Source organism: Mustela nivalis (genome assembly GCF_964662115.1).
Source record: "Mustela nivalis genome assembly, chromosome: 4".
Taxonomy (NCBI): Eukaryota; Metazoa; Chordata; class Mammalia; order Carnivora; family Mustelidae; genus Mustela; species Mustela nivalis.
In genome coordinates this window covers 32,613,987-32,625,675 of record NC_139023.1, presented here as the reverse complement: position 1 = coordinate 32,625,675, position 11,689 = coordinate 32,613,987, and the positions used below count along the sequence as shown (strand labels likewise).

The following is an 11,689-nucleotide window of genomic DNA, read 5'->3' as shown; positions in this document are numbered from 1 at the left end:
TACATAACTTCTGTAGTGATAGCAGAAGCTAAGGGATCAAACTCCATTACCTTGTAGTAATTGGGTAGCTGGAGATCATTCTTTGTCATTGTTGAGTGATTACGGGGCAAGGATGACAGTCTCTGACTTGACAGTGTTTCTGGAATGGTCTGTAGACTAACTGGCTACAGTAGGAGCATTGCATTTGAATGTTCTGGAACACTCTCATATGTAGGACTTCAGGTGAGGTTTTGCCTGGTCATTTGAGTAAACAGGGGGTGTTTCTATGTTTATCAGAGCTAACAAATCCATCTGTGGATGAAGACTTGGTTTCCAGTTGTTTGTTATAGCAGGACTTTAAGTCTGAAAGCTGAGCATTCATGGGGCTGAGCTCTCCCAGAGTAGCCCCATGCACTGAAGGGCTGGGACACAGGATGGGACAGGAAGTTCACTGGTGCTACTGGCATCTTCCCTCTGGTTCTTATTTTGGTCCAAAATCCTTTCTTGTTTTCGAGTAAAGCTCTCATCCAAGGATAGCATGATTGAAATCCTCGTTCTCTTGAATTAGCGCAACAGTTACATCTTTATTCTCTATTAGCATGAGCAGATCCACGATCCTGACCTGCGTCTCCTGACCCATCCTACAAAGTTTCTGCAGTAGCTTTACGTCTTCATGGTTTTCAGACTCAGAAATGCAGGGACTCTGCTTCAGGATGGTGGGCAGCACCCTCACGTTCATTTTCACCGTATCCAATTTACTGTGCAATTGTCCGATCTGGTTTGGGGCCAATGTAATAGTAGAGCTCTGGAGAACAATTTCAAAAAGAAGAGCTGGTACAGTAAGAGTCAGTGAGACTGGAGCAATCTCTCATCTTGCTGATTCAGCCTCAGCATCTGAGGAGGAAATGGAATACCTTTCTTAAGAAGGTCAAGGTACACTTCTTCCATGTCACTGACATCCATACCTCCTGGGAAACACTGTGACCAAATCTTAATGAAATGTAAGATTCTACTCTGAATGTCTAATGGCAAAATGTATCTAGGATTCAGCAGCTTAACTAGATTATCTTTAATGAATTCCTTCTTCATGATCAGAGAGTGGAAATTTGGGCCACAGTCCAGCATGCCCATGTCAATAAGTGACAAAGGAAGTTGGGTTTCTCTATGATTATAGCTTTTTAGAAATCCTTTACTTCAGAGCTTTCCTTGCATCTTTTTGCCCACCATGGGCAGTGTGATTTATGTCACACATGTGCGTGAACTTGCCTCAGTCTTCAGTCTGCTAATGTATGTAGCCTTTTTGTATCTTGGGGTGTTCTGTCCATCATCTGTAGGTTACAGATATGGCATTGTTTCAGAGGTAGACTTCTGTTTGTCCTATAGTTGGCGTCAGTCAACACAGATGGTCTTCGTAGAAGACTAGTTAGGGATCAAGCCACAAAAGACATCCCTGGTGGGGAAAGCGACTGGGAAGAAACGGAGAGTTCGAATCTTGCTTCTGGCACTGGGCCCTACTCCCACAGAATGCTTCTGGGTGGCCGGTTCCAGATGCCTTCGATTATTTGCCTTCTGGTTTAACTCGGGGTCTTGAACTTTTCCGAGCCGCACTGCTGTAGTACCTGCACAGAAAAACGGTTCCTCTTGCTGTGTCCTGGAGGTAGTAGCTGGTCAGGAGTTCTTTCTGCGTGGGTTATAGTCCTGCAAGGCCGACAGAGGCAGGCTCCATTGGCTGTCTGAGCCAGGCGATCTAGAGGGGCCTCTGGGGCTGGTGCAGAAGTCAGGGTGCCAGAGGAGGGGCTGAGCTCCTTCGTGTTGATGCTGATGAGCTGGGAGAGGCAGAGGGAGAGCAGAAGATGGTGCTGCTGGCGACCATCCTGGAGAGTATTTCAGGGCCCCTCGCAGACTAGATTGGATGCCTGCCCCTCAGGCTGTGGTTTTCTGACAAGCAAATATGCCTCCTTTCACCTGATTCGGCTTAAGGTGGTTAATCAGAAATTTTATATTATAAGGGTTTACCCTTCTTTGGAAGCCGTGCAGCATCGTCCAGATCCCCGCTTGAGGATTAAAGGCCTTAGTGCTCTAGCCACTGAGAAGGTTTTGGCTAATGTCTCTCTGGAAGTTGCAACCTGGTGGAGAAAGAGCCTTCTCACGTGCCTGGTGGGGACAGCCCTCATCTCCTGGTGCAGAAATAGAAAGTCCCCTCCCCCCTTCCTGGAGGTGGGGGAGAACCCGGAAGGGCCATTCTTGCTCTAGACTTCCCTGTGGGGTTGGCTGAGACCTTGTACCTGCTCCACAGCCCAGCTTCTCCCTCCGCTTTATCCTGCTTCCTTCCTTTTCTTCCATGGGTATGGAACCAGGGCATGCCCAAATGTGCCTCTGGACCTAAATCAGCTTCTCAGAGTTTGCTTCCTGGGGAACACAACCTGCGAAACCAGGTCTCAGTGGGAGGTGAAAAAAAAATAGTTCTCAGATCCTTATTGTGTGAGAAAATACTCACTTTTGAGATTTTCTGCCTTTGATCATTAAAAAGGAAAGAAAAAAAAAAACGGACCCTTTGGAAGTTCACTAGGTCTTTCTTTTCTGCCGAATGAGACGCTCTGCTGCGTATTGTTTCCCTTTGTTTACCGACTTTCACCCTGGTTTCAGTTTATCTCAAAATATGAATAGCCAAACCTACTTGAAGCCATTGCGCATGTGAAATTTGGTGCAGAACCGAAAATTACGTGAGGAACAGGCAGGACAAGGCATTCGTTGGAACAAGAAACGCAGAACATTATGGCAGAATGGAGTACTTCTGCTAATGATCCATGGGGTTGAAATGATGTGAAAGGGAAGTCATTTAAACATGTAAATTGAATGAAGGAGCATCTCATGGGAATGACCCCAGAAAAAGAATGTGGCACGTATCAGAATGAGGTCACCCTGACGCATGTAGCATTGGGTCCATCGGTCCACTTGGGTTGGGAACCTGGTTTCATTCTCTGCTGGAGCATGAATTCGTTTTCATCTCAACAGTCCTTCTGCTTCTCAGAGGGTAAAAAATAGGCCCATTTTATAATATACTGGAAGATATCTCAGGGTAGGAGCTATTTTGGGGAAGGAGGGTTTTCACAAACACATTGGCGACTCCATTTGAACTGGAGTCTCAATTAAAGGTTTTAGTAACAGGTTAAAACAGGTGCATTCGCTGGAGAAAAAGGAAGAGGAGGAAGGGCTGCTCCCATTGTCATTGTTTTGTTTTTTTTTTTTTTTTTTCTAATATCTCCTACCAAGCAACTGCTTTGGGATAATAACAAAATGATTTCACTATGGAAAAAAATGCAGAGAAGGGAACCCGGAGCCGTCTGATTGGCTAATAATGAACATAAAGGTCTTCATGCTTGTTGAATGGCAGATTGAAATCCAGTGTGTATTCATGCAGATCTTATGGGGGTGGTATTGGATTGGACCACAAATTAGTGCTGGCATTAATGAGATAGAAGCAGTAAAACACAGAGAGTTCCAATCACCGTGATCTCTGATAAGGCCCGACTGAAAGCAGCACCCAGACCTTTCAGACAAGTTCCCGTGTGAGAGCAGAGCCATAAACAACAAAGAGACATTCAAAATGGGGGAAAACCGGGAATTACATAACGGACCGAAGTGGTGTTAGAACGCTCGGTTAAAATGACAGAGCACAGCTGAGTGACAAACATAGCCTTGCCTAGAATAATGATTTTTAGAAACAGGCACTGTTTTGATGCTACCCAAATGATCCGAGAGAAAAATTAGGCCTTTTTATTGTAGGGAAGTTGGTTGGAATGAGGAACTGCTCTGTGACCAAACCACTACCGCTTCCCTTAGCCCCGACACACCTTCTCTGTGACGTGTATTGGGATTTACGGCTGATGACGCTCTTAACGTTTGTTGTCCTGTTCTGTCCTCACAGCCTTTGCACACCGAGAGTTGAATGCATGTCTGTGCACCCAGGTAACTTGAGAAGCCCGGCACTGCGGGAACTGGACCTTACTCATTTTGTGAAGCTTCTCCTCTCTTCCATTTGATTATTCGCAAATCTTCCTAAGTAATTTATTTCAAAGAACACTCCCAGGCAAAAAATCTCCCTTTGCCAGCATTTCCGGGATTATCTGGCATATACAACAAAATGCTGTTATGGAAAAATTATATTACATAAAGACATTAAGTTGATGAATGAACAGAAGACACCATGTACCATTAACGTGGGTGGTTTACATTTGCATGGCAGGAATTCTCGGATAACCTCAGTCTGCAAAACTCACCCACACCCAGGCAGGCTAACAAGGTTTTGATGAGCACCTGTGCTCTTTATAGACCCTCCTGGCTTCCTAGAGCCTGGTCAGTAACTTTTCGGGAATTGGTTTCCATGTTGTCTCAGGTGAACCAGCTGGAGCCTCCCCCCCCCCCCCCCCCCCCGTGCCACCCACACTTACTTGTGACTCAACCTCCAGTCTTCTATTTCCTGAATCTCTGGCAAATCCCTCAGTCCTAAAGCAGTGATGACCTGCCTTTTGTTCAAGGCACACACGATGGTTGCTGTGTTGCTACAGGGGACACAATGGGTGGGAGAACTTATTTCATTTCCCTCATGGTCACCCTCTTGGATTTCTTTTCTTCCACATCCTCATTTTCCATATAATCTGAGTCATTTCAGTCTCTTAAAGGCCTCATTGGGTATGCTGGCCTTTAAGCTGCCTTTTTGTAATCTCTCCTCTCTACTGAAGTTTGATGTGTGTTCAAGACAGAGCCTCACATACAGGGTATGCTTATTTAGTAAATATGGAAAATGAATTGAACTAGCCTCCATGAAAGACACCCTTCTATATTCATTGTATATGAATTGTAGAGAAATTGTAGAGAAATCATATCTACAATCTTAAATAAAAATTTACAGCCAAGAAGACCCCTAGAAATCAACTAAGCTTCTCTACCTCATCCCCATTGTTTTGGTAAGAAAATTAAGTTAGAGGAAATTGACTTTCCTAGTATCTAGTAGTTACTGGGTGGTTTGTAAAGGCTAGAACCCTGAGCCATGGTTAATGTCTATGTTTCCATGGGTAATTTTTTGAGGTTAAAGACAGTAGACATAGAGATCCTTCTGTGTGTATCGTATTGATCTTATTTCAGTATCTTTCTGCAAGGTATGGCATGCCAGTGGTTTTTTATTTACATTCCGATGATTCAATGTCTTTTCATACCAGAATTTAGGGAGAAGCTCGAAGACTTCCTGAACTGGCAGTTATGGAATCAGAGAATCTTAAGGTCAGAAGAGGTGGTTCAGGTTCCCTAGACCAGTCAGGCTTTAAAGTTTGAATCTCCATGTACAACATTCTGACAGTCGGTCAGCCAGATTCTGTCAGAACATTCCTAGCCTCTCTTTTTGGGGAGAGCTGACTCTTAGGATTTGATCAAAAGCCATCTTCCTGGAGCCTTCATGTGAGGACCAAGTGCACCCCTTTGGGGACATTCAGGACAATGGAATTTCTGGTCCCTATGGCTGTTCTTCCAGTTTGGTTCTCCAGGATATAGCTCTTTCTTTTTTTTTTTTTAAATTTTAAAGAGATTTTATTCATTTATTTGACAGAGAGAGAGAGATCACAAGTAGGCAGAGAGGCAGGCAGAGAGAGAGAGGGGGAAGCAGGCTCCCTGCTGAGCAGAGAGCCCGATGGGGGAGTTGATCCCAGGACCCTGAGATCATGACCTGGGCTGAAGGCAGAGGCTTAACTTCTGAGCCACCCAGGCGCCCCAGATATAGCTCTTTCTACATTAACATTTTTTGTTGTTTGTTGGGTTCTTTTTTTTTTTAAAATATTAATTTATTTATTTTCAGCATAACAGTATTCATTATTTTTTCACCACACCCAGTGCTCCATGCAATCCGTGCCCTCCCTAATACCCACCACCTGGTTCCCCCAACCTCCAACCCCTCACCCCTTCAAAACCCTCAGATTGTTTTTCAGAGTCCATAGTCTCTCATGATTCACCTCCCTTTCCAATTTACCCCAACTCCCTTCTCTCTAACTCCCCATGTCTTAGGTTCTTTTTTGTTTGTTTTTGTTTTTGTTTTAAAGATTTTATTTATTTACTTGACAGAGAGAGATCACAAGTAGACAGAGAGGCAGGCAGAGAGAGAGAGAGGGAAGCAGGCTCCCCGCTGAGCAGAGAGCCCGATGGGGGACTCGATCCCAGGACCCTGAGATCACGACCTGAGACGAAGGCAGCGGCCCAACCCACTGAGCCACCCAGGCGCCCTTTGTTTTTGTTTTTAACCAGTGTTTCCCAGCCTTTTGAAATCCACGGCAGATACTGAAAATGGTATTTGCATAGCATCCTGGGGTGAACCTGAGGAGAATTAGGGATGTCTGTCTGGGGGAGTATTGAAAAACTCATTGTCTTTTTTCGTTATAGTATGCAATTATGAGAAGAAAATGAAATATAAAGTACTAGGGAACATGTTAAACACTGAAGTTGTAGAAGGCGTCCAAATAAAATCTTTTCAAATGTTTGAAAATGAAACTTAGCTTGGTTGCATGAATATAACCTTTAATACCAGGTTTTATGTTTGAAACATAAAATTATGTTTACGATTCCTGATCAAGACTTGTTAATGATGGGATGCCTGGGTGGCTCAGTCAGTTAATCATCTGCCTTCCTCAGGTCATGATCTCAGAGTCCTGAGATCAGTCTTGGGATAGAGCCTCACAGCAGGCTCTCTGCTCATCAGGGAGTCTGCTTCTCCCTCTCACTCTCCCTCTGTGCTCTCTCTCTCTCAAATAAATAAATACAATCTTAAAAAGAAAGACTTATTAATGATGAATTTTTCAAATTCTCAACAGTCATGATGGACAAGAAGCCGTGATTAAAAATTTAATACCATTTCTTCCAACCTATAAAAAACATACAGTAGTTGAAATTATAATTCAAGATTCGAATAGCTCTCTCTTTACTTTTATTGACAAATAGAATGTTGACATTCCTCATATCATTTGTACTCACCCTCTAACCCAAGGCAACTTTTCATGTTAAGGATTTCCAAATATTCTGAGGCTTTGTTTTGCAGAAGGTACGTGCATTGTCAGAGCAGACCCCCAGCAGTGTGGATGCCTCCTGGAGTAGTACATCAGTACACACAGAGGTAAGCTGTTGTTCTATGTGAAGACAGGGACTCAGGATAGCATAAGGCATATCCACCTGCCGGCTCCTTCTCCTACTCCCACTTGTAACCAGCAGCAGTTAGGCTAACAGTGCTCTCTGGGCACCTGGAAGAGGAACTACATCAGCAGCAGCCTCTCCACCCCACTTTCAGGGTGGGCCGCCGTGCTCTGCCTCTGGCTGTCAGGGTAGATGGAAAGGCGATAGATCTTCTTGTTTATGCTCAGTACATCCAGGCTGAGTAGGAAGTGCCAAGTGTTACTTTTCATGTCTTCCTTCCGGGGGACTGGGAAAGGCATCCTGGCCCCCACTGGGTGTGGACGGTGCTTGCACAGCACCTACCGGGGCTGCCTGGGCCATAGCTGACTGGCATGGGGGCTTCAGTTCTTCAGGTCCTGCTCGAGAGCTGAGTGATCCAGCTCCAGGCCTAGCTTTTAAACAATTCAGAGCACACCATGATGCCAAGGCACATGGACTGGGAAGATGTTTTGGTCATTGTTTCCATGATGGGCATTCGAGTTCTTTCATCAGCATGGTCTTTCCCTGAGGTCGTGTCTCATTGATTTCTATCCTTTTCACAGCCTGATGCCCAGACCTGAACCCCAGATGCAATCTAATCAGCAAAGGAGAACCCCCCCAACCAGGGATCTGCCCCTCTCTAGACATAGATACAGTGCTTCTAAGATGCATTTCTAGCATCTACATCATGTCCTCTTGTATTAAACTTCTTGGATATTTCAGTCTTTAAGTGGCTAAATTTGTCTGAGAAAAAAAAAAAAAAAAAGCCTGCCCCCCCTGGCCACAAATGATAAGGGCCATAATTTTTGTGAGTTAAAGGCAAAATCTTGGTTGAATATGGGGAAACCCAACTTCCTCTAAGACAACAAAACTCTGTCACAGAGATAGTGGCATGTCTCCTTGCTTTGGTAAAGGAGGGTGAGTACAAATGCTAGTTAAATGAGGAGAAGGCATGTTACTGTTTGTGAATTTAAAGAACCTTCTGATACTCCATGACAAAGAGAGTGGTCATTTTTCTATAGGTGATGGTGGTAGTTGTATTTGAGAAGGCAAGTAGCCTATTCTAGTTGTGCACTCTTACTTTGCTCTGGGTTAAGTTTTTTTTCCCTTGTAACTTCTCTTACTCTTTTTAAATAAGCCAGTTATATTGAAATATGTATAAAGAAGAATGTACCCTGAGAAATAAACTGAGGGTTTTGGAGGGGAGGGGGAATGGGAGATTGGGTGAACATGGTGGTAGGTATTATGGAGGGCATGTATTTCATGGAGCTCTGGGTGTGGTGCATAAACAATGAAACTTGAAACACTGAAAATACAAAATAAAATAAAAAAATAAGCGAGAAAAATGTACCAATCCTGTAGATACCCCTTAATATGAACTATTAGAAAATAAACACACAAGTCAAGAAATAGAACATTACTAGGAACCTATAAGATTACTTACTTCCGGGATGCCTGGGTGGCTCAGTTGGTTAGTCCACTGCCTTCAGTTCAGGTCATGATCCCAGAGTCCTGGGATCGAGTCCCACATGGGGCTCCTTGCTCAGCCGGGAGTCTGCTTTTCCCTCTGCCTTCTCTGCCTGCCTCTCCCCCTGCGTGTGCTCTCTCTCTCTCTGACAAAAAATAAATAAAATCTCAAAAAAAAAAAAAGATTACTTACTTTCACTTACCAAGCACTTCCTCTCCTCTTTGCCCAGAGGTAGCCACTCTCCTTACTTCTAATACATAGATTAGTTTTGCCTGTCTGGGACTTCATAAATAGACTCATATATATTCTTTTGTGTTTGGCCAGTGTTGTTCAACATTGTATACATGAAGTTCATTTGCATTGTGGAGTGTAGCCATACTTGGGTTCTTTTTCATTACTCTGTAGTATTTCAGTATATGGATATACCACATTTTGTTTGTCATTCCATCATTATCTCGATATTTGGCTTTCTTCCAGTGTTTGGCTCTCATGAATAATGCTACTAAGAGCGTTTGTGTAGATGTCATTGGCCCATATTCATGATTTTAAGGGATTATCATGCTTTGTTGCTGCTTGGAACTGATCTGCCCTGGAGGAAAGCCTAGGCATTCTTTCTCTGGGCACAAGGCAAGTAGAGATTCCTTCTCGAACCATGAAGTTGTCCCCTGCGAAATAAAAACTCTGTATTCCTATTTTTTTGGCTTGATGAAGTGTGTATGTATGTATTTTAGTTCTGGTATAGTTAACATACAGTGTTATATTAGTTTCAGGGGCACAATGGAGTGAGTCGACGTTCTACATATCACTCAGGGCTCCTCAAGATAAGTGAAGACTTAATCCCCTCCTGTTTTTTAAGGTGCTTTCCTCTCTTTGAATTCCAAGTGTGCAGTCCACATCTGTGCAAGAGAAGAAAATAAAAGACTGAGTTGTGAGACCGTTTCTTATTTTTCTTTCTTGTTTTTTTAAATTTTAAAACCCAGCCACCCTATCCCTCCCCTCCCCACCCTCCAGCAACTCTCAGTTTGTTGTATGAGATTAAGAGTCTCTTATGGTTTGTCTCTCTACCGATCCCATCTTGTTTCATTTTTTCCTTCCTTATCCCCCCATGTCCCCACTCCTTGCCTCTCAAATTCCTCATATCAGAGAGATCATATGCTACTTGTCTTTCTCTGATTGACTTATTTCTCTTAGCTTAATACCCTCTAGTCCCATCCACATTGTTGCAAATGGCGAGATTTCATTTCTTTTGATGGCTGCATAGCATTCCATTGTATGTATATACCATATCTTCTTTATGCATTCATCTGTTGATGAACACCTAGGTTCTTTTCATAGTTTGGCTATTGTGGAAATTGCTGCTATAAACATTTGGGTGCACATGCCCCTTTGGATCACTACATTTGTATCTTTAGGCTAAATACCCAGTAGTGCGATTGTTGGGTCATAGGGTAGCTCTATTTTCAACTTTTTGAGGAACCTCTATGCTTCAACAGCTTGCATTCCCACCAACAGTGTAGGACAGTTCCCCTTTCTCTGCGTCCTCTCCAACATCTGTCATTTCCTAACTTGTTAATTTTAGCCATTCTGAAGGGTGTGAGGTGGTATCTAATTGTGGTTTTGATTTGTATTTCCCTGATGTTGAGCGATGTTGAGCACTTTTTCATGTGTCTATTGGCCAACTGGATGTCTTTTTTGCAGAAATGTCTGTTCATGTCTTCTGCCCATTTCTTGACTGGATTGTTCTTTGGGTGTTGAATTTGATAAGTGCTTTATAGATTTTGGATACTAGCCCTTTATTTGATATGTCATTTGCAAATATCTTCTCCCATTCTGTCAGTTGTCTTTTGGTTTTGTTTCCTTTGTGATGCAAAAGATTTTGATCTTGATGAAGTCCCAATAGTTCATTTTTGCCCTTGCTTTCCTTGCCTTTGGTGATGTTTCTAGGAAGAAGTTGCTGTGGCTGAGGTCAAAGAGGTTGCTGCCTGTGTTCTTCTCAAGGACTTAAATGTCTCACAGTGAGGAATTTCCTCCAGTTTAAGTCTATTTTTGTGTGTGGTGTAAGGAAATGGTCCAGTCTCATTTTTCTGCATGTGGCTGTCCAATTTTCCCAACACCGTTTGTTGAAGAGACTGTCTTTTTTCCATTGAATATTCTTTACTGCTTTGTGGAAGATTAGTTGACCACAGAGTTGAGGATCCATTTCTGGGCTCTCTATTCTGTTCCATTGATCTATGTGTCTGTTTTTGTGCCAGTACCATACTGTCTTGATGATTACAGCTTTGTAATAGAGCTTGAAGTCTGAAATTGTGATGCCTCCAGCTTTGGCTTTCTTTTTCAACATTCCTCTGGCTATTTGGGGTCTTTCCTGGTTCCCATATAAATTTTAGGATTATTTGTTCCATTTCTTTGGAAAAAAATTGATGTTATTTTGGTAGGGATTGCATTAATTGTGTAGATTGCTTTAGGTAGTATAGACATTTTCACAATATTTGTTCTTCCAGTCAATGAGCATGGAATGTTTTCCATTTCTTTGTGTCTTCCTCAATTTCTTTCATGAGTACTTTATAGTTTATACAGATTCCTTTCCTCTTTGGTTAGGTTTATTCCTAAGTTTCTTATGGTTTTGAGAGCAATTGTAAATAGGATTATTTCCTTAATTTTTCTTTCTTTTGTCTTACTGTTGGTGTATAGAAATGCAACTGATTTCTGTGCACTGATTTTATATCCTGACACTTTACTGAATTCCTGTATGAGTTCTGGCAGTTTTGGAGTGGAGTCTTTGGGTTTTCCACATAAAGTATCATATCATCTGCAAAGAGTGAGAGTTTGACTTCTTTGCTGATTTGGATGCCTTTAATTTCTTTTTGTTGTCTGATTGCTGAGGCTAGAACTTCTAGTACTATATTGAATAGCAGTGGTAATAGTGAACATCCCTGCCACTTTCCTGACCTTAGGAGAAAAGCTCTCAGTTTTTTCCTATTGAGAATGATATTCACTGTGGGGTTTTCATAGATGGCTTTGATGATATTGAGGTGTGTAACTTCTATCCCTACA

At 42.7% G+C, this 11,689-nt stretch overlaps 1 pseudogene across 1 annotated transcript; it reads right to left on the bottom strand.

The window, feature by feature from the left end:
- Positions 1-357: 357 nt before the first annotated feature.
- On the bottom strand, positions 358-1,231 carry LOC309863092 (TOM1-like protein 1 pseudogene; annotated as a pseudogene). Its single transcript has one exon. The product of its transcript is annotated as a TOM1-like protein 1 pseudogene (transcript).
- Positions 1,232-11,689: the final 10,458 nt, after the last annotated feature.